The sequence below is a fragment of the Entelurus aequoreus genome, linkage group LG05 (assembly GCF_033978785.1).
Source record: "Entelurus aequoreus isolate RoL-2023_Sb linkage group LG05, RoL_Eaeq_v1.1, whole genome shotgun sequence".
NCBI lineage: Eukaryota > Metazoa > Chordata > Actinopteri > Syngnathiformes > Syngnathidae > Entelurus > Entelurus aequoreus.
The window spans coordinates 31,159,486-31,183,673 of NC_084735.1; the positions used below are offsets into that span (position 1 = coordinate 31,159,486).

General features: G+C 38.4%; 1 protein-coding gene across 2 annotated transcripts in view; it reads left to right on the forward strand.

Moving 5' to 3' along the window:
• Positions 1-13,926: 13,926 nt before the first annotated feature.
• Positions 13,927-24,188, forward strand: part of sptbn2 (spectrin, beta, non-erythrocytic 2) — a 73,063-nt gene continuing 62,801 nt past the window's right edge. Inside the window, exon 1 of one of the 2 annotated variants that reach the window (XM_062047751.1) lies at positions 13,927-14,341. The gene's annotated coding sequence lies outside the window, so the exon portion shown is untranslated. The remainder of the gene's footprint in view (positions 14,342-24,188) is intronic. The other variant, XM_062047753.1, reaches the window with a different exon arrangement.

The window sequence follows — 24,188 nt, forward strand, 5'->3', positions numbered from 1 at the left end:
GGCAAGAAAAAACTCAACCCAATGGGATACAATGAGAAACATTGGAGGGGACCACAGATGTGGGGGCCCCCCCCCTGGGCGACCGGTGCAATGGACGTCGAGTGGATCTTGTTAATAGTGTGAGGGTCCAGTCCATAGTGGGGCCAGCAGAGGATCATCATGAGTGGAGACAAGTCAGCAGTGCAGAGACGTCCCCAACTGATGCAAAGATGAGTGGTTCCACCCCGGGTCCCGACTTTGAACAGCTAGCGCGTCATCAATGGTCACCTACTAACCTCTCCACACAGGAGAGGGGGGCAGAGCACAAAAGAAACGGCAGATCAACTGGTCTAAAAGGGGGGTCTATTTAAAGGCTAGCGTATACAAATGACTTTTAAGATGGGACTTAAATGCTTCTACTGAGGTAGCATCTCTAACTGTTACCGGGAGGGCATTCCAGAGTACTGGAACCAGAATACAAAACGCTCTATAGCCCGCAGACTTTTTTGGGGCTCTGGGAATCACTAATAAGTCATCAGAAGTTTTCTGATGACTCTGCGATGGTCGGGTGTATTAAAGATGGTGACGATGAGGAATACAGGGCACTGGTGGAGGACTTTGTCACATGGTTTGGAAAGAACCACATCCAGCTTAATGTGACAAAGACCAAGGAGCTGGTTGTGGACCTGGGAAGGAGGAGGAGTACTCCGGTGACCCCTGTTTCCATCAGGGGGGTCGATGTGGACATGGTTGAGGATTATAAATACTTGGGAGTACACATCGACAACAAGCTGAATGGGTCAAAACACACTGAGGCACTCTACAAGAAGGGACAGAGCCGCCTCTACTTCCTCAGGAGGCTAGGATCCTTCAACGTCTGTACAAAGATGTTGAAGATGTTCTACGAGTCGGTGGTGGCGGGCGCCTTCTTGTACGCCGTGGCCTGCTGGGGCAGCGGGCTGAGAGCGAGGGACGCAAACAGGCTGGACAAGCCGGTAAGGAAGGCCAGTAACGTGGTGGGAGTGGAGCTAGAATCTCTGGCGGTGGTGTCAGAGAGGAGAAGTCTAGCAAAACTCCTAGCCATTATGGACAACACCTCCCACCCACTACACTCGGACCTTGCGGGGAGAATGAGCACATTCAGTGGAAGGCTCAGACTCCCAAAATGCAACACAGAACGACACAGGAAGTCCTTCATACCGACAGCCATCAGACTGTATAATGCATATGTTCCTTTTTGACTGTATTTGAATGTATAATAGACTGTATTTATATTATTCACATGTGAATAGACTTTATTTATATTATTCACATGTGAATAATGCTGTATAATAGACTGTATTTATATTATTCACATGTGAATAATGCTGTATAATAGACTGTATTTATATTATTCACATGTGAATAATGCTGTATAATAAACTGTATTTATATTATTCACATGTAAAAAATACCTAAGTGTTTATTGTTTATTGTGGGCGAACTGTGGTGCTGAATTTCCCCCAGGGATCAATAAAGTACTTTCTATATTATTCTATTCTAATTAGCCTGAGTTTTTTGAACGCAGATTTCTTGCCGGGACATATGCTACAGTACAATCAGCAAGATAGGATGGAGCTAGACCGTATAGTATTTTATACGTAAGTAGTAAAACCTTAAAGTCGCATCTTAAGTGCACAGACAGCCAGTGCAGGTGAGCCAGTATAGACGTAATATGGGAATAAGCGGTAGAAAATGGATGGATGGATGATCAACACTAAATTGGCCCTAGTGTGTGAATGTGAGTGTGAATGTTGTCTGTGTTGGCCCTGCGATGAGGTGGCAACTTGTCCAGGGTGTACCCCGCCTTATACGCCCGAATGCAGCTGAGAGGCTCCAGTACCCCCCGCCACCCCAAAAGGGACACGCGGTAGAAAATGGATGGATGGATGATCAAACTGTCTTGTTCTTGTCAAAAGTCTAGCAGCCAAATTTTGTACCAACTGTAATCTTTGATCTTTTATGTGTTCTTGTCTCTCATAATGATTGTGAGCCCTCCATCCATCCATTTTCTACCACTTGTCCCGTTCGGAGTCGTGGGGGGTGCTGGAGCCTATCTCAGCTGCATTCGGGCGGAAAGTGGGGTACACCCTGGACAAGTCGCCAACATTCACACTCACGTTCACACAATAGGGCCAATTTAGTGTTGCCAATCAACCTATCCCCCAGGTGCTTGTCTTTGGAGGTGGGGAGAACATGCAAACTCCACACAGAAATATCCAGAGCGCAGGATCGAACCCAGGACTTTCGTATTGTGAGGCAGACGCACTAACCCCTAAATAAAAAAACGGAAAACAAGCAGCAGCTTTTTATTTATTATTTATTAATTTGAATTACGACAATGCATATTTATCAACATAGAGTAACAATGTAAATATGCCGGAGTTAGAACAATAGCTCATTCTCATTCGTTGTCCTAAGGCAGGTTAATACAGTAAACATTAAACAGGTCATGATACAAAATAATACATGACTCACAAGACATTACACATTACAAGCATACCATGAGCACAGACCATGGACAAAAAAATAAAACAAACAACAAGCAAAAAAACAAGTGAAGAAAGTAGAATGTCTGGTTCTATGGTTATCATCACTTTTCCCCTTGATAATGGTTTGAACTTTAACATTGATTTAACTATTAAAGCATTTTTCATTCTCATGACAATTTAATTCTAGATTGTGTAACTTTTAGGCATTTCTGACTGTAATCATTTCCTCCTAACATTATTCATCTAGCCAACCTTATGAAAGGGCGGCCCCCCTCCTTTACCCCGCCTTGACTGGAGTCATATGATTCAGCTTTAAGGTTGCCAATATCAGTCCCACACTGACTACATGGTGGAAAATAAGAATAGAGCTCATGTCCAACCATGTGTAAAACACAGTCACACCAACTTTGCCAAACGCATGCCTGCCCACCCGGACTCCACCCTTGTTGCTGCACGCACAAACGATGACCCCGCCCTTCCAGGTCCAGTCTTTAGAGAGCAGACAGAGGGGGGTTTAGCTCAAACTGCTGCAATCTGCAGAAAGCACTGTGCTGGACACACTCTGGCAGCCAGTGGCAGCCTTATATTCTGCACTCAGCTCTTTCCCTTTGTCCCGGTGGATTGGGGATGAGATCCCTGCATAGGAGTGGGGTCTGGGCGCAGGTCAGGGGCGTAAACATGCTGGGTGTGTTGTAAAAATATGGCATTGAATTTCTATTTTTTTTACCATTACCACTCAAATCAATATTTTCACATTTCAAGTTTTTTTGAGGTCATTCTGTACTGCTTGAGTGGGTTCTATTAAATTAAATCAAATTTAATGTAATCAAATTTCATTGAATTTAATTACATGTCATTAAATTTAATTACATTGAATTTAATGTAATTTAATTACATTACATTACATAGTAGTCCTGGGTTCGATCCTGTGCTCGGGATCTTTCTGTGTGGAGTTTGCATGTTCTCCCTGTGACTGCGTGGGTTCCCTCCGGGTACTCCGGCTTCCTCCCACCTCCAAAGACATGCACCTGGGGATAGGTTGATTGGCAACACTAAATTGGCCCTAGTGTGTGAAAGTGAGTGTGAATGTTGTCTGTCTATCTGTGTTGGCCCTGTGATGAGGTGGCGACTTGTCCAGGGTGTACCCCGCCTTCCGCCCGAATGCAGCTGAGATAGGTTTGATTGATTGAAACTTTTAATAGTAGATTGCACAGTGAAGTACATATTCCGTACAATTGACCACTAAATGGTAACACCCGAATAAGTTTTTCAACTTGTTTAAGTCGGGGTCCACTTAAATTGATTCATGATACAGATAAATACTATCAAATATATACTAACATCATAATACAGTCATCACACAAGATAATCATCAGAGTATATACATTGAATTATTTACATTATTTACAATCCGGGGTGTGGGATATGGGGGTGGGGGGTAGGTTTGGTTGGTATCAACACTTTAGTCATCAACAATCAGCATCAACAATTGAATCATCAGAGAAATGGACATTGGAACAGTGTAGGACTGACTTGGTAGGATATATACAGCAAGTAGTGGACATAGAGAGAGAGATCAGAAAGTATAAGACAAAGTGTCTACATTTGATTATTTACAATCCGAAGAGGTATTATGTGGAAGGGAGGGTGTTAGTTTAGGGTTGTAGTTGCCTGGAGGTGTTTTTTTAGTGCGGTTTTGAAGGAGGATAGAGATGCCCTTTCTTTTACACCTGTTGGGAGTGCATTCCATATAGATGTGGCATAGAAAGAGAATGAGTTAAGAGTTTAGTTCGGAATCTGGGTTTAACGTGGTTAGTGGAGCTCCCCCTGGTGTTGTGGTTATGGCGGTCATTTACGTTAAGGAAGTAGTTTGACATGTACTTCGGTATCAGGGAGGAGTAGCGGATTTTATAGACTAGGCTCAGTGCAAGTTGTTTTACTCTGTCCTCCACCGTGAGCCAGCCCACTTTGGAGAAGTGGGTAGGAGTGAGGTGTGATCTGGGGTGGAGGTCTAGAAGTAATCTGACTAGGCTCCAGCACACCCCGCGACCCCAAAAGGGACAAGCGGTAGAAAATGGATGGATGGATGGATGGATGGATAATTACATTACATTTAATTAAATTCCATTTTAATAATTCCATTATCTTTGAAATAAATAAAAAATCCCCTAATAGCACATTTGAGTAAGCTACCGTATTTTTTGGACTATAAGTCGCAGTTTTTTTCATAGTTTGGCCAGGGGTGCGACTTATACTCAGGAGCGACTTATGTGTGAAATTATTAACACATTACCGTAAAATATCAAATAATATTATTTAGCTCATTCACGTAAGAGACTTGACGTATAAGATTTCATGGGATTTAGCGATTAGGAGTGACAGATTGTTTGGTAAACGTATAGCATGTTCTACATGTTATAGTTATTTGAATGACTCTTACCATAATAGGTTACGTTAACATACCAGGCACGTTCTCAGTTGGTTATTTATGCGTCATATAACGTACACTTATTCAGCCTGTTGTTCACTATTCTTTCTTTATTTTAAATTGCCTTTCAAATGTCTATTCTTGGTGTTGGGTTTTATCAAATAAATTTCCCCAAAAAATGCGACTTATACTCCAGCGCAACTTATGCATGTTTTTTCCATCTTTATCATGCATTTTCGGCAGGTGCGACTTATACTCCGAAAAAAACGGTATATATTAAAAAATAATTTCATTTAAAGGGGACCTAGTTTTCTTAACTATTGATCTGCATAAGTCCCAAAAATCTGAAATCAAACCATGTAGGCATTGCGGACATACACTATATTGCCAAAAGTATTTGGCCACCTGCCTTGACTCACATATGAACTTGAAGTGCCATCCCATTCCTAACCCATAGGGTTCATTTTGATGTTGGTCCACCTTTTGCATTTATTACAGCTTCAACTCTTTTGGGAAGGCTGTCCACAAGGTTGCGGAGTGTGTTTGTAGGAATTTTCGACCATTCTTCCAAAAGTGCATTGGTGAGTTCACACACTGATGTTGGTCGAGAAGGCCTGGCTCTCAGTCTCCGTTCTAATTCATCCCAAAGGTGTTCTATCGGGTTCAGGTCAGGAATCTGTGCAGGCCAGGCCTGGAATTGTCCAAAATGTTTTGGTATTCTGGAGCATTCAAAGTTCCTCTCACTGGAACTAAGGGGCCTAACCCAGCTCCTGAAAAACCAACCCCACACCGTAATTCCTCCTCCACCAAATTTCACACTCAGCACAATGCAGTCCGAAATGTATCGTTCTCCTGGCTACCTCCAAACCCAGACTTGTCCATCAGATTGCCAGATGGAAAAGCGTGATTCATCAATCCAGAGAATGCGTCTCCACTGCTCTAGAGTCCAGTGGTGACGTGCTTTACACCACTGCATCCGACGCTTTGCATTGGACTTGGTGATGTATGGCTTAGATGCAGCTGTTCGGCCATGGAAACACATTCCATGAAGCTCTCTGCGTACTGTAAGTGGGCTGATTGGAAGGTCACATGAAGTTTGGAGTTTAGTAGCAACTGACTGTGCAGAAAGTCAGCGACCTCTTTGCACTATGCGCTTCAGCATCCGCTGACCCTTCTGTCAGTTTACGTGGCCTACCACTTGGTGGCTGAGTTGCTGTTGTTCCCAAACTCTTCCATTTTCTTATAATAAAGCCAACAGTTGACTTTGAAATATTTAGGAGCGAGAAAATTTCCCGACTGGATTTGTTGCACAGGTGGCATCCTATGACAGTTCCACGCTGGAAATCACTGAACTCCTGAGAGCGGCCCATTCTTTCACAAATGTTTGTAGAAACAGTCTCCATGCCTAAGTGCTTGATTGTATACACCTGTGGCCGGGCCAAGTGATTAGGACACCTGATTCTGATCATTTGGATGGGTGGCCAAATACTTTTAGCAAAATAGTGTACTTATAAAACAATCTTGCTTTCCTTCCTACTTCTTCCAAGCAAGCCGTTTGGAATTTGCCCAATTTGTGACATTTTCTCAGGTGTGACATCAGCGGACATATCCATACATAGTAGGAATTTAAGTGCTTTGCGCAAGTCTGCCAAAGCAACAAGCTCCTTTTTTACTATCCTCTTGTTGTGAGGCGGACTGGCTCGTACATGCACATGCATCCTCCGCTGTTGACACTACTAATAAAAAGGCCACGAGGAAATGTTTTACATGTTGAAAAAATAATTAAGGTCTTTTTTTCCCCATACTGTCTTTTTTCTTATCCGAGTACAGTAAATTATATGGTATTTTAAAATGAACATGACACTTCAAAATACAGCTTACTGTAACACTGATAGTCACTGGTGAGTCAGTTAAAAAATTAAGTTATTTAATCTTGTTTAATTTCAATTTGTGCAGTGTACAAGTCCGTTTTCTGGTCTTTATAAACAAATCATTGCATTGGAATATATGCAAGTGTCATTATGGGAGTTATTATGGATACGAATGAATTTCAGTGTTGTTTTGTGCATTAATTTAACAAATGTATAGACTCATTTCCAAGCTTCAGCTACAATAAAACACAAACATCGCTCTGCTTTCTCACCACCACTAACCGCTCATAATGAATAGGATGCTATTTTGCAACCTGTCCAGCCCTTCCAAGCAGACCCGACATCCCATAAAGTTGTCACCACTGCTACTTTGTTGGTTAAGCTCCACCCGTGTATGCACACATGTACCCACCCTCATGTGCACAGACCCCTGAAATAGGTTACATGTTTGGAAGCTGCCAATGATAATTTTGTTAATCACCTCTCAGTAAAAGATTGAAATTTATTTAAGAAGGCATTTTATGAAATGGTACATCTTCGCTTGGCATCATTTACCACATTTGTTAACTGGTGAGGGTCAATTTGTGTTCACAAACATCTACGGACCACCCTATAATTTCAAAGAGACATTTAGTACTCTCTACTTATCGTTAACAGCGTGCCATAAATCACCACTTTGTCAAAAGTTTGAACACACTTTCTCATGCTATTAAAGGAGACAGCGTCTCCTTTTGACTGGTACTGTAAGTATACTTACTCATAACATCCTTTCAAAACTTTATGCTGCGCTTTGCCTTTTGCTAACAAAATAAATAGGCTAATTTAGTCTCTCGACTGCAAAATAAGCCACCGTGGGGCCAAAGACAGTTGCAACTTCCAGCACTTTAATAAAGAAGGTGAGAAACACTGTTGAATTCAAGAAAGAACTTGAAGCAAAGTACACACTGTAGGTGGCTCTCCACTCCTAACGTCTCGGCTCATCGCCGTCTTCGCCAACAAAAACTTCATTTGTAATGGAACCGCACGGCAGCTGTTGGCGTGACCCCAAGATGCAGAGATGGAAGGCGATGTGCAGGTAACATGGTCCTTATATTAGGGGCAAATACAAAGCAAACATAGGTGGGACACAAAAACGTGTAGTTGACGGTAAAGCAACCCACAAAGCATGCAGGCAACGCAACAGGCCTAATAAAACAATGAAGCAGCATTGTCAGGTTAAGAAACTTCTGACAGTAATTGACAGGTGATTACCATTTGGTAACAGGGGAGAAGACCAGTGCTCTGACAGGAGGTAAAGTTAACAAGCATTACAACATGAAGAGGAACTAGGAAAATAAGAGTATAGACAGGAAACGTGAAGATTAACTCGGAAAATAAGAGTATAGACAGGAAACTAAAAACCAAAACAAGTTTCAACCTGCCACGAGGGATCATGACGTCATGAAAGGTAAAAGTGATATTAAATGTTCATTATTTTTTTGCATTGTTTTCTGCATGTAAAACTATAACTATTCACCATAAAATGTGGTAATATTTTTTGAGTGTCTCTAATGGATCAATGTATTGTTACATTATTTCTTACAAAGACAAATTTAATATTCCTACCCCTATTTGAATGTGTCCTGTTACATATTTTCAAACTAAAGAGTGGTCTTCACTAATGCAACCACTTTTCAAACGTTTTGCATAAGAAAACAAAACAAAACACAAAAATCAACCCTTAAGAAATGCTTGGATTCGTCAATCAATCAATCAATCAATCAATCAATCAATCAATCAAACAATCAATCAATCAATCAATCAATCAATCAATCAATCAATCAATCAATCAATCAATCAATCAATCAATCAACGTTTATTTATATTGCCCTTAATCACAAGTGTCTCAAAAGGCTGCAGAAGCAACAACGCTATATATATGTATATGCAGTTTTATTTGGAGAATTGTGATTTCCTGTGAATAAATGAGTGAATGAATGAATGAATGAATGAATGAATGAATGAATGAATAAATGAACATACGAGCTGGGGCTTAGTGTTGTTAGACATATTTTAGGGGTGCTTGGATTTATTTTATTTTTAAACAGTAATGCCTCAATTTACAAGCTTTTTTGGTTCTGTGATGAAGCTCTTAACTTAAAACACTTGTATCTCAAATCAACGTCTCCCATTGAAATTAATTTAAATCAATTTAAGTGAGGCTTGGCCCACACAAAACACCACAATAAAACACTTTTAGATAAAAAACTGTGTATAAAAACAGAACAATAAAATGTATTACAAACAACTACAGTCCTTTTTTGACATAATGTAATAATAATGTACAACATTTACTTTGAAGAATGATCTTCTATGGTATCGCCTTTCAGTTGCTTTCAGTCAAAGACACCATCAGCAGCTTTTTCCATATTTTCATGAATAAACTTCCGCCGTTTAGATATTATTTTACCGTCTTTGGCTGCTTCAGTGTGGTGCAGACTTGCTGTGATACGCTCCAACTGCTTGGCCAAGACTGGTACGTACTCTGTCATGTTTTTTGATGATTTATTTCTTTACTTCAATGAATATCATCCACTCCTTCTTCTCAACACTGTCCTTCACACTCACTTTCTTTCTTCCCATGTTTGAAAATACAAAGGTATGTTAATTTCTAGCTGTGAGCTAATGCTAGTGAGTTAGGTCGCATCTTACGGGTTTTACTGAGACATTTCAAGGTTCAAGGTTCAAGGTTCAACTTTATTGTCCCCGCGGGGAAATTTGTCTTGGGCATAGTGCATCATTGCTTTCTTAACATACACAAAAACAACAGAACAAAAACACAAGCACAGACACAACCACAACCAGACAACTAACATTTAAACATCAGAACATGGAGCTTGATAGACATAGGTGGCACTTTGATGTACGCATAAAATCTACAGTATGGAGATAAAGATAAAGTGCCAGTGTGCATTGCACTAGAGCTCATGGATAAAGTTCTATGTGCTAAAGTGCTTAGTTCTAAAGTGCTATGTGCTAAAAAAAAGTGCTAACCTATGTATTAACATTCTATTGCACCTTGTTGGTCAGCTTAATGGAGGCTGGGACAAATGATAATTTAAGGCGGTTAGATTTGCATAATGGGACCCAGAGTCTTCTCCCTGATGGCAGGGTTCTATATTCAGGGAAGAGTGGGTGTTGTGAGTTGGAAATAATTTTCTTAGCTTTTTTCCTAACTGCCTGCTCATAGATGCTCTGTATAGGCTCATATTCTTTCCTCCCTATGATTTTCATTGCCGTTTTAAGCATGCCGGCCAGTTTGCTTTTTAGCTTAACGGTTAGGTTGCCAAACCATGAGGTGATCCCGTATCTAATGATGCTCTCTACAATGGCACGGTAGAAAATCATCTACGCCAACGGATGACAAGGATGCTTGTAACTCAAATTTTTGCTCGTAACTTAAAGGGGACCTACTATGCAAAATTAACTTTTCCTACTAATTGGTACCTGTTTTTCTGTATTTGGGATCTGCATAAGTCCTGAACATTTTAAATCAAACCATACAGGCATGGTGGAGATAGTTATAAAACAACAGCCCTTTGAGACACTTGTGATTTAGGGCTATATAAATAAACATTGATTGATTGATTGATTGATATTGCCTTCCTATAAACTCCCTCCAAATGAGCCGTTTGGAATCATCCCAATTTGTGAAAATTTTCCCAAGTGTGACATCAGCAGATATCTCCATTTATGGTAGAGATTTACCTGAAGAACTTTACACAAGTTCACCATTGTAGTCCACCATTGTAGTCAATAAGTCCTTCTTTTTCTCGTTCCTCTTGTTGTGAGGCGGACTGGCTCGTACATGCACATGCATCCTCCGCTGTTGCCATTTCTAATATAAAATAGCGAATTAGCTAGTTTATATCTGTCAGTAGACTCTCTATGGAAGTGCTAAAATAGCTGGAATAAACTTCCTGAAGATGTCAGACTCTCCCCAACTCTGACTACTTTTAAAACTAGACTGAAGACTTTTATGTTCACCTCAGCTTTCAGCTAAATCTTTTAATCTTTTAACTTTTAACGTCCGCATTTTTTTTTTTTTTATTGTCTGCATTTTAATTTTGCTTTTATTTTCTTTCATTTCACTTTCTTGTCTGTGAAGCACTTTGATTCTGCCTTGTGTATGAAAAGCACTATACAAATAAAGTTGCCTTGCCTAAAAACTACAACATGGCAGATCGGGAGAAGACGCATTCGAAGGGGAGGCACGTGAATAAGACCACTCACAAAACGGCGCATCTTGCAAGGGACGGTCAGAAAGCGGCTTGAAGATGATGTGTAAAATATAATCTATGCAAAATTTTGACCAAAGAACCACCATTACATGACCACAAGGAAGCGTTTTTAATGTAGAAAAAAATCATAATATGACCCCTTAGACGCACAACAATTAGTCAAGACAGCTCTTATCTCAAAACACTTTTAAAAGGAAACTGCACTTTTTAACCTGAACTTTTTTTAAATTTCACCTATTATTTACAATCCCTATCTAAGTCAAGAACACATACTGTATGTTTTTTTGTTTTATACTAATTTGTAATATACGACAACTACAAGGTGGCCGCCTAACAATATGACACTATAAGCGGGTATTGTATGAAGCCCACTAAAAAACATCCAAAAACTGCCAACAATACTCCATTTACACCTCGTGACCTGAATATTAACCAAGTATTAGTGATATTCTTATTATCAATGCTAACGCGGACAAACTATTTTTAGCGGTGCCGTGATCACAGAGAGCTAAAAGCCCATTATGCTGTTGTATTGACATACTGAGCCGGTAAGCTGCTGCATCGCCCTTGAGTTGGGAAATGTTATTTCTAGATTATAAATCATGCCTCTGGCTTGTATAGTAGAAGTTTGTGGCCATAAACGGACAAGTTGGTCAAATGTGACATCCAACTTGGACCCGGAGATGGCGAGAAAGACACTAAGACGCTTGTTTGCAGCTGCCTTTTTTTTTTTTTTTTAACCCGCGTGAAGATTATAATTAATTCTTCATCTAAACAGGAAGATGTCAACATCTCATCAGTCGGCATGCCAGTGAGAGCAGACATTGTACAGTAAGTGGTTGTTTTATTATGTTCGTAGTTTGTATTTCCTGTTCAGAACTTAGCTTTACTTTTGCATGATGCTTAGTGTTTCACTAAACCTGGATCTGTTCAGCACACCTTTTCTAAAACTTGTAGATCATCCTCTTTATATTCAGGCTCAAAAATATAAGATTCTAGATCTTCATTTGTCCTGAAGTAGTCTTTGTTGTCTCTCACGAACTGTTCTTAAAGGAAAAAGCAAACGTTGTGATGCGTCTGTGAAATTAATAAAAATTAAATTAAAATTAATTTGCTCAAAATGAGCAAAATATGTAAATATTACATGTTATTATGAATATGCCTGTTACATATAAACGTACAAGGTATATGTAAAATGTTGGAGGTTTTTTGGAGGTTTTTAGAGCGATTTATAGGCGGAATAGCGCAAATCCCATTACCTCCATTTTTAGCTAACTTTTGCTTGCATTTATTTATGAGTCAGAATGGATTAAAAAAAAGACAAACATATGTGTTCTTGTCTCAGGTAAGTATTGTTAATGATAAGCAAAATTCCAAAAAAGTGCAGTTCTCCTTAAAGTTTAGGTAGCACTGTAATTGCATAATTTTACTCTCGTTGTTATCATTTAAAGCAGGGGTGTCCAAAGTGTGGCCCGGGGGCCATTTGTGGCCCGCAGCGCGATTTTTATTGGCCCGCGACACATTCTATAGACAAACTAAACAGGTCCCAAATTAGAACAAAAAACTATGAAAAATTCAATGGGACCAAATCTCCCCAAAATGGGACCCGAAAACCAAAATGGCCGACAACCTGAACGTCTTACTGTATGAGGTCATTGATGATTTCCGTGTGTCCTGTCATGATGAAAAAGTGTACACATTTCTTGTGAGACGTGATATGTTTTTGAGTGTACTAAAGCCCTCAAAAGCATTTCAGTTGAGGGTATAATAGCAATATTAGTAAATACAAGCTTACTTTAGAGCACAGTTAACATAAATGCCAATAAAATCATTCTTAAAATAATCATGAATGATTTGATTGCTTTGTTATCTATAACACAAAGCTAAGATGTAGAAGTGTTTTTCAAATGTTAGCATATGTTCACCTACGTTGTTTTGGTTTGACTATTTTTCATATACAAAATGTATAAAATTGGCCCTCGCATCCTTCAATTTTTCTCGATGTGGCCCTCGCTGGAAAATGTTTGGACACCTCTGATTTAAAGAAACAAATATATATACACAATTTACATAAATGTATTTCCTTTTTTTTTTTTTTGCATTTTTGCTTTTTTTTTCTATTTCCAAAACTGGCATAGGGATTATTTTTTTTTAAACATAATTTTACTAGGATATGTGTGGGTTCCCTCCGGGTACTCCAGCTTCCTCCCACCTCCAAAAAACATGTAGCGGGGGATAAGTTGATTGGCAACACTAAATGGTTCCTAGTGCGTGAATGTGAGTGCATGTTGTCTGTCTATCTGTGTTGGCCCTGCGATGAAGTGGCGACTTGTCCAGGGTGTACCCGCCTTCTGCCCGAATGCAGCTGAGATAGGCTCCAGCAACCCCCCCCCCCCCCCCTCGCCCCCGCCGCTACCTCGAAAGGGACAAGCGGTAGAAAATGGATGAATGTGTGGCTCATGAGGATTGGATTGGATTTGATTGGATGATTTGTGAATGAATAAAAATGTGGTTCGATAATGCTTGCAGAATACCACAATTTCATAGATAATGGTGGGAATTTGCTTTAACAGCTACTGGATTTAGGCCTCCAGTGAGGAATTTTGCTAGGAGTTACTGTCCTAAAATGAATAATGTAAGAAGACGCTTCCATGTGCTTTTAGCACCAGGGACAGCACCATGCACTACATCGTGTAGCTCTTCTCTACTGTAGGGCACAACACTGAAGAATACTGTATGTACACACTACTGCTTTGCACGTGACCAGGAAGGGTCAGCAGCACCCACACACACACACACACACGCACACGCGCACACACGCTCACGCACACGCACACTCCCCCACTAGCAGCAGCACCTCGACCACTTTTTCTTTCTTCTAGTCACCGGGGTGCCGTTTGGCAGGCAGCGGGCGTGTGAGTGAGCTTCGACCCGGGCGGAGCGTCGGATGCTCGGCCACAGCTGCTGCGGATATCCGCCTGGTACCTGCCTCTCATCGGACGACTCGATTACGAAAAGGCATTTTTTTGTTTTTTTAAATTATTTTTTTAAATTTTTGTTTTGCTGCTGCTTTTGTAACACATTGTGAATGGTTAGCAGAAATGTGTTTTTTCGATGACGCGGATGTAACGTCGGCTTGTGCAAGGGATTTTTTTTGTTACTGTTATTTGAATTAGCGTAGTGGCACATGTTTTAATATCACATGTATTCGCTCGGGTTGAATTAATATCCCGACGGAAGACAAAACAAAAGGTAAGTCTGGCTTTTTGTCTTAACTATCACCACTATATTTATGATTGAATCAGCACCAACACGGCTACTAAGAGACGAGTGTGATATCATTCAGGTGACTGCTGTTAGCCGCTGTTAGCATTCCAAGCCAACATATAGCTTCACTGTATCGTCGCTCGTATGTATATATTCGTACATTTTGACGGACATGTATTGTCTATTTGTGGAAAGTAGTGTGTTTGCTTCTTGGTCGGGAAGTTGAATGTGTGGTTTGTGGTAACCATCAATCAGGACGCCTTTGTTTGAATCCATGTCAATGCTTGCATGCTGCGTTCACGTACAGCCTGTAGAGCAGTACAAACACAACTGTATAGCTTATTGTTTGTTTTACGTTCTGCCGGTGTTTGGTCTATATTCCCCCCTTTGGTTGTTTTGTTTTTCATGATAGTACTGTACAGGGATTTTCTGCAGCCTGGCCTGCAATGAGAGTCATGGCAGAATGAATGCATCCCCTAACATATGTGTCAAACTCAAGACCCGGGGGCCAGATTTTGCCCGCCACATTGTTTTATGTGGGCTGCAAAAGGGTGGAAATAATGTGCAGCAATAAAGTACTTAATCTTTCTTAATAAACATATTTGTTATTTCAATTTTGACAGAAATATTGCTTGTCTTTTAAATGTGAGAATTATTTGACCATGTAAAAAACAATATGTGAACACAAGGGTGTCCAAAGTGTGGCCAGAAGCTCAAGTTTTGTTGGCGTGTAGCATATTTTCGGGTAAAATTAGACAGTAAGAATGTAAAAAAAAAAAAAAGGGCAAAAATGTGTGATATAATGAGAAAAAAGCGGACAATTTGACATGTATAACTCAGGGGTGTCCAAAATTTTTCCACCAAGGGTATCATTGAAAAGCCAAAGTACGTGGGGGCCATTTTGAAACTGTTTTATTTTGTTAAGAAAATCCCCCAAAAAGATAAAAACAAACACTATAATGTATTTAAAGACAAAAATTAGGATCAGCTTTGTGTTATATGTGACAAAGTGTATTATCAATTATTAGTAGGGGTGTAACGGTACGTGTATTTGTATTGAACCGTTTCGGTTCGGTGCGGAGGTGTACCGAACGAGTTTCCACACGGACATATTAAGTAGCGTACTGCACGTTGTATAAACAATACTCAAAATGGCGGACATTTGAGGCATTTAAGAAACTCCGCCCGGACAGCTCCGCAAAAAAGGACATGTCCGGTGAAAAGAGGACGTATGGTCAGTCTGTCTTAGCCCGGTCGCTGCTAGCAAAAGAGGACATGACTAGACTAGACTGACCATACGTCCTCTTTTCACCGGACATGTCCTCTTTTGCGGGGCTGTCCGGGCGGAGTTTCTTAAATGCCTCGAATGTCCGGCATTTTGAGTTATGGTTGGGTGTATTAACAATGTACGTTCAGGGTTAAGAAGGGGTTAAAAACAAAACAAATTGTGCGTGCAGCAGCATTCGTGAGGGAGGGGCAGAGACAGAGAGAGCGAGAGAGTTAAGATAAACGCGCATGCGTCGCTAGGCTCTGCTTTTTATCCATAGATTTATCAGATTTAATTTTTTTATTATCTATAGCAGTGGTGTCAAAAGTGTGCCCCGGAGGCCATTTACGGCCCACAGCTAATGTTTTAAAGGCCCACGGCACATTCTAAAAATACTATTAAAATAAATAAAAACATAACAAAAGTGAAATAAAAAAGCTTAAAGGTTAAAAGTAATTTAGAAAAAGTTGCAATGTTGACTAATAAAACAAAGCTGTTTTTTTTTCTTTCAAACTGTCATTGCTCAAAACATAATATTGAATCAAAATCAATGTTATTATGAATTATTGACCTATCCAAGGTTCCGATTACTTCACATCAAATATTCCACTAAGAAAAATATTTTTGGTGGAAGATTTTGCAAATTTGATAAATAAATAACAAAAACATTTATAATTTGTTGTTTTCTTACTGTACCGAAAATGAACCGAACCGTGACCTCTAAACCAAGGTACGTACCGAACCGAAATTTTTGTGTACCGTTACACCCCTAGTTATTAGTATCAAAATTTCTGCTTTTTCTCATTAGATTGTCTTTTAAATTTTTGCTCTTTTTTTAAACCATTTTTACTGTTGTTTTTTTTACCGCTGTAATAATTAATAATAGTGTACTTTGTCACCTATAACACAAAGTGGACATTAAGTTTGGTCTTTAAATATATAGATAGTTTGTTTTTAGCATTTCTTTTTACAAAATAAAAATATTTCAAAATGGCCCCTGCATACTTTGACTTTTTGTACACGCCCTTGGTGAAAAAGTTTGAACAGTCCTGTATTAAGATATTCCAAAAAAATTTTGTTAGACTAAATGCTTGTTCCCCTAACTTATGATTTCAAAAGCAAGTATGTTATCCATCATTTTGTACGTAAAAAAAAAATACTAATAATCAAATGCATAGGGATTCGTGTAGTAATATCCATCCATCCATTCATTTTCTACCGCTTGTCCCTCTTATCATGAGGAGGTTATACATTAAATATATTCACTGCAACAAGCAGCCATAACTGTGATGTGAGCTTCAATAAAAATGAGTTGGACCACCCTGCCCTGTAAGATGAGATAGCTATCATTGAAAATGTGAAGTAAACTACATATCAAGACTTCACTGGACACAACTATAGTGGGGATGTATATTAAGGTGGTTGACCAACATAATAAAGTGTATGAATATTGATGACTTTTACTGGCTTTTCTGGTCCTCACTAGTTTGGTTTGCACCTGATTAATAGTCTTTAATATTGTATGTTAGCGGTTTTTAATGCATCACCTCCCACTTTATATAATTTATGTTTTGATGCGAGATGCATGCGTATATCAACCATGGTGCAGTTTGAACATTTTGTTTTTTGGTTACATTGTGTGGCAAACATTTATCACTTGTCCCCTTTCTGTGCGTTGCTTATGAGTCATGTCACATTGTGATGATTTCCATTTTCTACTGTACCATGACTCTTTTCCATTTTATTATAGTAAGAGCTGTTTAATGGAATGAATGGAACTGTATTGTCATTGCACTTAAAAGTACAACACTATTTTACAATCTATTGGATTGTGCAACTGATTATGAATTTTTGACTCTTTGCATGCACAAACATTTGGTCATAAAATATGAATTTTCAAGCTTAAAAATGAGAGATGTTCCAACCAAGGTTTAGCTTCTGATAACGATCGGCCGATTCTAATACCGATCACATGTATTAATGGTATATGTTTAAATGTATTAGTGGTGAGTGCTATTGACCCTTTAACAACATCAACATGATATTTAAACTATTTAAACAAAGTCGGTACTACACAATAACTAAACAAAAGCAAAAACTGCTATCTGCTACTCATTTAAACAATTTGGTTTTTGCTCCATGTGTCCTGGGAATTATTCCATAAGTTTGTAAACGTTAACAAAGAAAAAAAAAAAGATTTTGAGAAAATAAAAATATCGATCTATTCACTCTAGTATCGATCGTATGGCGTATGCTGATACTACCCTGAATATCGACATCCCTAATTTATAGATTGATCCAATCCTCCGCTTACGTGTCGTGTACTGACTGATAATGCTGGCAAACTAACAGTTGTTCTTGTATTATTCTCTCTCTAGACTCTTTTTAATCTACTTGTTAATTTCCTGTTAATATCTGCTTACTTTCTGCTGTAAAGTGATTCCATCTACACTTCTTAAACTTTATTAAGCAATTATTTCTTGGTGTTTTTTTAAAGCTAGGTTAGCTTAGCTATTAGCATGCCTGCTCCTGGCTTTCTCTTGGTGTGTAACATGTTTAGCCTCATTCTCCAGAGATAATAATACTTGATAATGATACTTAAAATAATAAGAAATTCAGTTTACTTTCCATTATTTAGGTGATTATTAGTTTAGAGAAGCAACTCCACATTTTGTATGAAGGGACATAATTGGCAATTAGCCTCTTGTCAGTCAGAGAGGGTAGGCGTTTCTGATCGTCATTAAAAGTCATTAATCGCCAATGGCCGATCACAAACTTTTTTACGAGAATTGATCGTCACATCCTTAATAAAAATGGCTAAATAAACTAAAAAATAATCAATACTACAGTATCTTTGGTCACTAAAAGAGACCAAACCAATCAGAACTCGCTGTTCAGTATTGTGGGCCCCTGATTGGCTCAGCTCCAGGGAGCATTAATATATGCATTACTATAGGGAGCATATACCGTATTTTTCAGGGTATAAGTCGCACCGGAGTATAAGTCGCACCTGCTGAAAATGCATAATAAAGAAGGAAAAAAAACATATATAAGTCGCACTGGAGTGTAAGTCGCATTTTTTGGGGAAATGTATTTGATAAAACCCAACACCAAGAATAGACATTTGAAGGGCAATTTAAAATAAAGAAAGAATAGTGAACAACAGGCTGAATAAGTGTACGTTATATGACGCATAAATAACCAACTGAGAACGTGCCTGGTATGTTAACGTAACCTATTATGGTAAGAGTCATTCAAATAACTATAACACTATACGTTTACCAAACAATCTGTCACTCCTAATCGCTAAATCCGATGAAATCTTATACGTCTAGTCTCTTACGTGAATGAGCTAAATAATATTATTTGATATTTTACGGTAATGTGTTAATAATTTCACACATAAGTCGCTCCTGAGTATGTCGCACCCCTGGCCAAACTATGAAAAAAAACTGCGACTTATAGTCCAAAAAATACGGTACTTTATGTTTAAAGGGTGTTATTACATGTCTGGAGGACTCTCATAATGTTGAAAAGCATATGTCGAAAGTTGTATACAGTTTTTTTATATGTTATAGCTCTGAACATATTTGATTTACAATGAATGATACCTACTTAGCGGAAATTCATTTATCACGGTCATGTCAGGAACCAAAAATAACTGATAAACGTGGGAGGACTGTATGACCAACCAATACAGTGGTAATACTTCCTGGAATTGTGGTAATTCAATTTACTGCAGTTATCGTTCTACATTGTTTAGTCAAATGTTGTGCTGAATAGCTATAAAGTAAAATTTTCAAATAAAAAAAACCAAAACAAACATTTAATACATTTCCCATCATGCGCTTTTTCAGTCAACCTTTTTCAGTCAAATCTGGAATTTGCCACCAGAGGGCAATATGTTCACCCCCCTTTGCTGGTGCAATAAATCAATGCTCATGCGGGAATTCTGTAAGACTTGAGGCATGATTAGTTGTAAGATGGAAGACAGCCACATGTAGTGTGTTAAATAATTCACAGAGTGCCCCAGGATATGTGGGCAAAATGTTTTGGGAGTCATTTCGGTGGGCCTCCTGGTTGCAAGTTGTTCCAAAAGCCACAACAATATATGCAGACGTAACATGTAGTATGGTTAATGAGAAGGCATGCACACAGTATGCTTTATAGGGCTCGACTCTATTTAAAAAAAAAAAAGAAGCAATTAGGATGCAGTTTAAAGGTAATGGTTATGTTACTGCCCATATAATGGGCCATGTGTCGCGCAATTATATAATTATGCTGACAATGGCTGTTATAAGAGTTACTATATGTATCAAGAAAACTCTTGACCTTAGTGGTTACCTGGAATGTTAAGTAATATAGGTAAATAATAGAACGTAACACAATCTTGTTTCAAGAATGTATTTGTCAAGTAGAGCAGCAGGTTGGGTTAAACCGTCACATTGAATTATTTATTGATTAATCCCCTTGTCGTGCCACTTTTGTCACGTTTCCTTTTTTCCGCCACATGATTTCAGTAATGCAAAAGAGAAACTAATGATGTTGCCATTATTCAGTACACAGAGCTGGTTTTGTGGAAATCAAAGTGACATGTCTGTGTCTGCGTGCGGAGGGCACGGTCGCTTGACTGTTTGATGAATGTGATGCTACAGGTCAACAAAAGAGCCTGCTGTCCTATTCAGCAGTGCATTTAGACCAGGATCAGCAGCCGGTGGAGGGGCCTCTGATGCTTACGTGCCTCTGGCTGCTTCATCGCTGCAAACAGGAAAGGCACCGAACAACTGTCCCAACTCTCTGCTGACTCCTTCATTGTATGGGGCCGTTTGTTGGCAGAGGCTTTTTGGTTTTAGGGAGACTTCTCATTGTGTGTGCAGGGAAGGTAGAAATGTGTATTTAAACTCTCCCTGCGTGCTCTCTTTGCAGTGTCTTAATAAAAGATGACGTTTGGTTTTCTTACAGTGGTCCTACCTATTGTAGTCTGTTAGGCGCTGACATTCTTACATGGAATTAAGGGGTGAGCTTTTGGCTACATTTGTGACGGTATAACCTCTATTTGGGTGTTCTGTCCCTGCTTGTGTAAAACAGTAGTTTGAACAACTCATCAAAGTGTCAAAGAATATATGCTGAAAGTCTTAGTTATTTTATAACTGTTTAAAGTGGGCATTGTGCCTATATTTATGTCAAAGTATCACAAGATAGCATAAATACAATGACCGCAATGTTTGAATGCAGATCTGATCTGTGAATAAAACACAAAATAAAAGTTGCAAATCCATCCATCCATCCATTTTCTAATCATTCAAATAAAACACAAACCTTTTCTTTGTGTCAAATTAGCTCTTATAGTAATGACAGTGAAGCCGAATTGTCTCTACATGGAGAGGGACAAGCAGTAGAAGATCAATCAATCAATCTATGTTAATTAATATAGTCCTAAATCACAAGTGTCTCAAAGGGCTGCACAAGCCACAACGACATCCTAGGTACAGAGCCCACATAAGTGCAAGGAAAAACTCACCCCAGTGGGACGTCGATGTGAATGACTATGAGAAACCTTGAAGAGGGGGGGTTGGATGGATGGATGGTTGCAGCTAAGTAGTGCACACCATTATGTCTTAGGTACAGTGGTACCTCAACTTAAGAGTGCCATAACTTAGAAGTATTTTTGGGATAAGAACAGTCTCTCAGCTAATTGTGGCAAGCAAAAATTTGAGTTACAAGCATCTGCGCCATTAGTTGGCGTGGCAAATGTCACAGTGAATCCTGTGAGATCCGCCCAAAACATCTCGTCTTACTCACTAGCATTAGCTAAAGACCGACATAACTTTGTTTTGTTTTTTCAACCATAGGAAGGAAGAACGTGAGTGGGAAGGACCGTGCGGAAAATAAGAAGTAGATGATATTCATTGAATTAAAGAAAACTCATCAAAAACATGACCGAGCGTGTCGCCAACTTGAAGAAGCAGTTGGAGCACTGCTAGTCTGTACCATACTGAAACAGAATAAGTGTAACACCAGCCTACAATGTTAAGATAATATCCAAACGATGAACATTTATCCATGAAAATATGGAGAAGCTCCTCATAGTGTTTGACGAGAAGGAGCTAGACTCTCCAAGGTAAACATTATTATTACACTATTTCATAAAACTACTGTAGTTGTTTATAGTAAAGAACATTCTAGGGCAGTGGTCACCAAGCTTTTCGAGCTCAAGATCCCTAGTGTCAGCCAAAAACCAAAGCAAGGTTGTGTATATATATATATATATATATATATATGTATATACAGGTATATGTATATATATACACACATACACATGTGTATATATGTATGTTTATATAAGTATATAAATATGTTAGGGCTGCAACAACTAATCGATTAAAATCTATTATAAAAATAGTTGGCGATTAATTTAGTCATCGATTCGTTGGATCTATGCTATGCGCATGCGCAGAGGCTACTTTTTATTTTTATTTTTTTATAATTTTTAATTTTTAATTTTTTTTATTTTTATAAACCTTCATTTGTAAACTGCAACATTTAAAAACAGCTGAGAAACAATAATCAAAATAAGTATGGTGCCAGTATGCTGGGGTTTTTTTTCAATAAAATACTGGAAAGGATAGAAATGTAGTTTGTCTCTTTTATCCGATTATCAATCGATAAATCAAAGTAATAATCGACAGATTAATCGATTTTCAAATTAGTTGTTAGTTGCAGCCCTAATATATGTATATATATATATTAGGGGTGTGGGAAAAAATCGATTCGAATCGCGATTCTCACTTTGTGCGATTCAGAATCGATTCTCATTTTTAAAAAATCTATTTTTTATTTTATTTATTTAATTTTTTATTTTTTTTAATTAATCAATCCAAGAAAACAATACACAGCAATACCATAACAATGCAATCCAATTCCAAAACCAAACCCGACCCAGCAACACTCAGAACTGCAAAAAACAGAGCAATTGAGAGGAGACACAAACACGACACAGAACAAACCAAAAGTAGTGAAACAAAAATGAATATTATCAACAACAGTATCAATATTAGTTACAATTTCAACATAGCAGTGATTAAAAATCCCTCATTGACATTATTATTAGGCATTTATAAAAATGCATCTCATAAGCTTGACAACACACTGCGTCCAATATTTTCACAAAGATAAAATAAGTAATATTTTTGGTTCATTTAATAGTTATAACAAAATTACATTATTGCAATCAGTTGATAAAACATTGTCCTTTACAATTATAAAAGCTTTTTACAAAAATCTACTACTCTGCTTGCATGTCAGCAGACTCTGTTAGATCCTGTTGAAATCCTATGTATTAAATGAATAGAGAATCGTTTTGAATCAGGAAAAAAATCTTTTTTGAATCGAGAATCGTGTTGAATTGAAAAAAAAAAATCGATTTTGAATCGAATCGTGACCCCAAGAATCGATATTGAATCGAATCGTGGGACACCCAAAGATTCACAGCTGTAATATATATATGTGTGTGTGTGTGTGTGTGTGTGTGTGTGTGTGTGTGTGTGTGTGTGTGTGTGTGTGTGTGTGTGTGTGTGTGTGTGTATATACATATATATGTATATATACACATATCCATGTTAATACATATTTATTTTTCTATTTTTTCGCACTCGTCTGGTACGGCCCCAAAGATTGACTGGTTGAACGGGATCGATGGTTTGGCGACCCCTGTTCTAGGGTATTGTTTTTCATTTATTTAAATAAATGTCAATGAGCAGCATTGATTTGAGATACATGTGTTTTTAGTTGACAGCTCTGTCACAGAACCAATTAAACAAGTAAATTAAGGTACAGTACTACTGTAATTAATCGATTTCACACTGTTGATGAATCAATTGCAGCAGTGTTTGACAATATTTACTTCTTCTTTGCAAAATTGCTTCAAATCTTGTCAGATTGTGAGGACATCGCTTGTCCTCTTGAGGTCACCCCTTAGTTATATTGAAGTCTCGCAGTGTTTCCCATAAACTGCCAAGATACCTGTGGCGGTGGGGGCGTGGCTATGGGCGTGGTCACCATGACATCATCGAGTAATTTGCATAATTTACTACAATGATATGATTTTCTCTAAAAAGGCTAAAAAAATGTATACTTACTAATTAATAATAACAGTTTTGTTTTAAACGTCCGTCCGTCCATCCATCCATCCACCCATCCATCCATTTTACAATATAATTACAACACTTTCTGTACATATTTATATACAGATTTGAACAATAAGTTATTCACTGAAATATATTTATTAATTGTGGTTCTTTCAAAAAATATATCTTATAAAATATAAAAGCTAAAATGTCTCTTAAAGCTCTGCCCCTTTAATTAGTGCATACTAAATAATTTAACTTTAGCCTACTACTACAACCATATTATTTACCAGCAACATAAAGTGAAACAGAGGCAGAGGTGTCCTGCCACAGTCAGTAACAAATAAACAGAAAACAGTAGTGGTCAAATACAAATAAAGCAACAAGAGAAGTATCCTACACTTCTCTTTTGTAAAGTAAATCTGAACAGCCTATATGG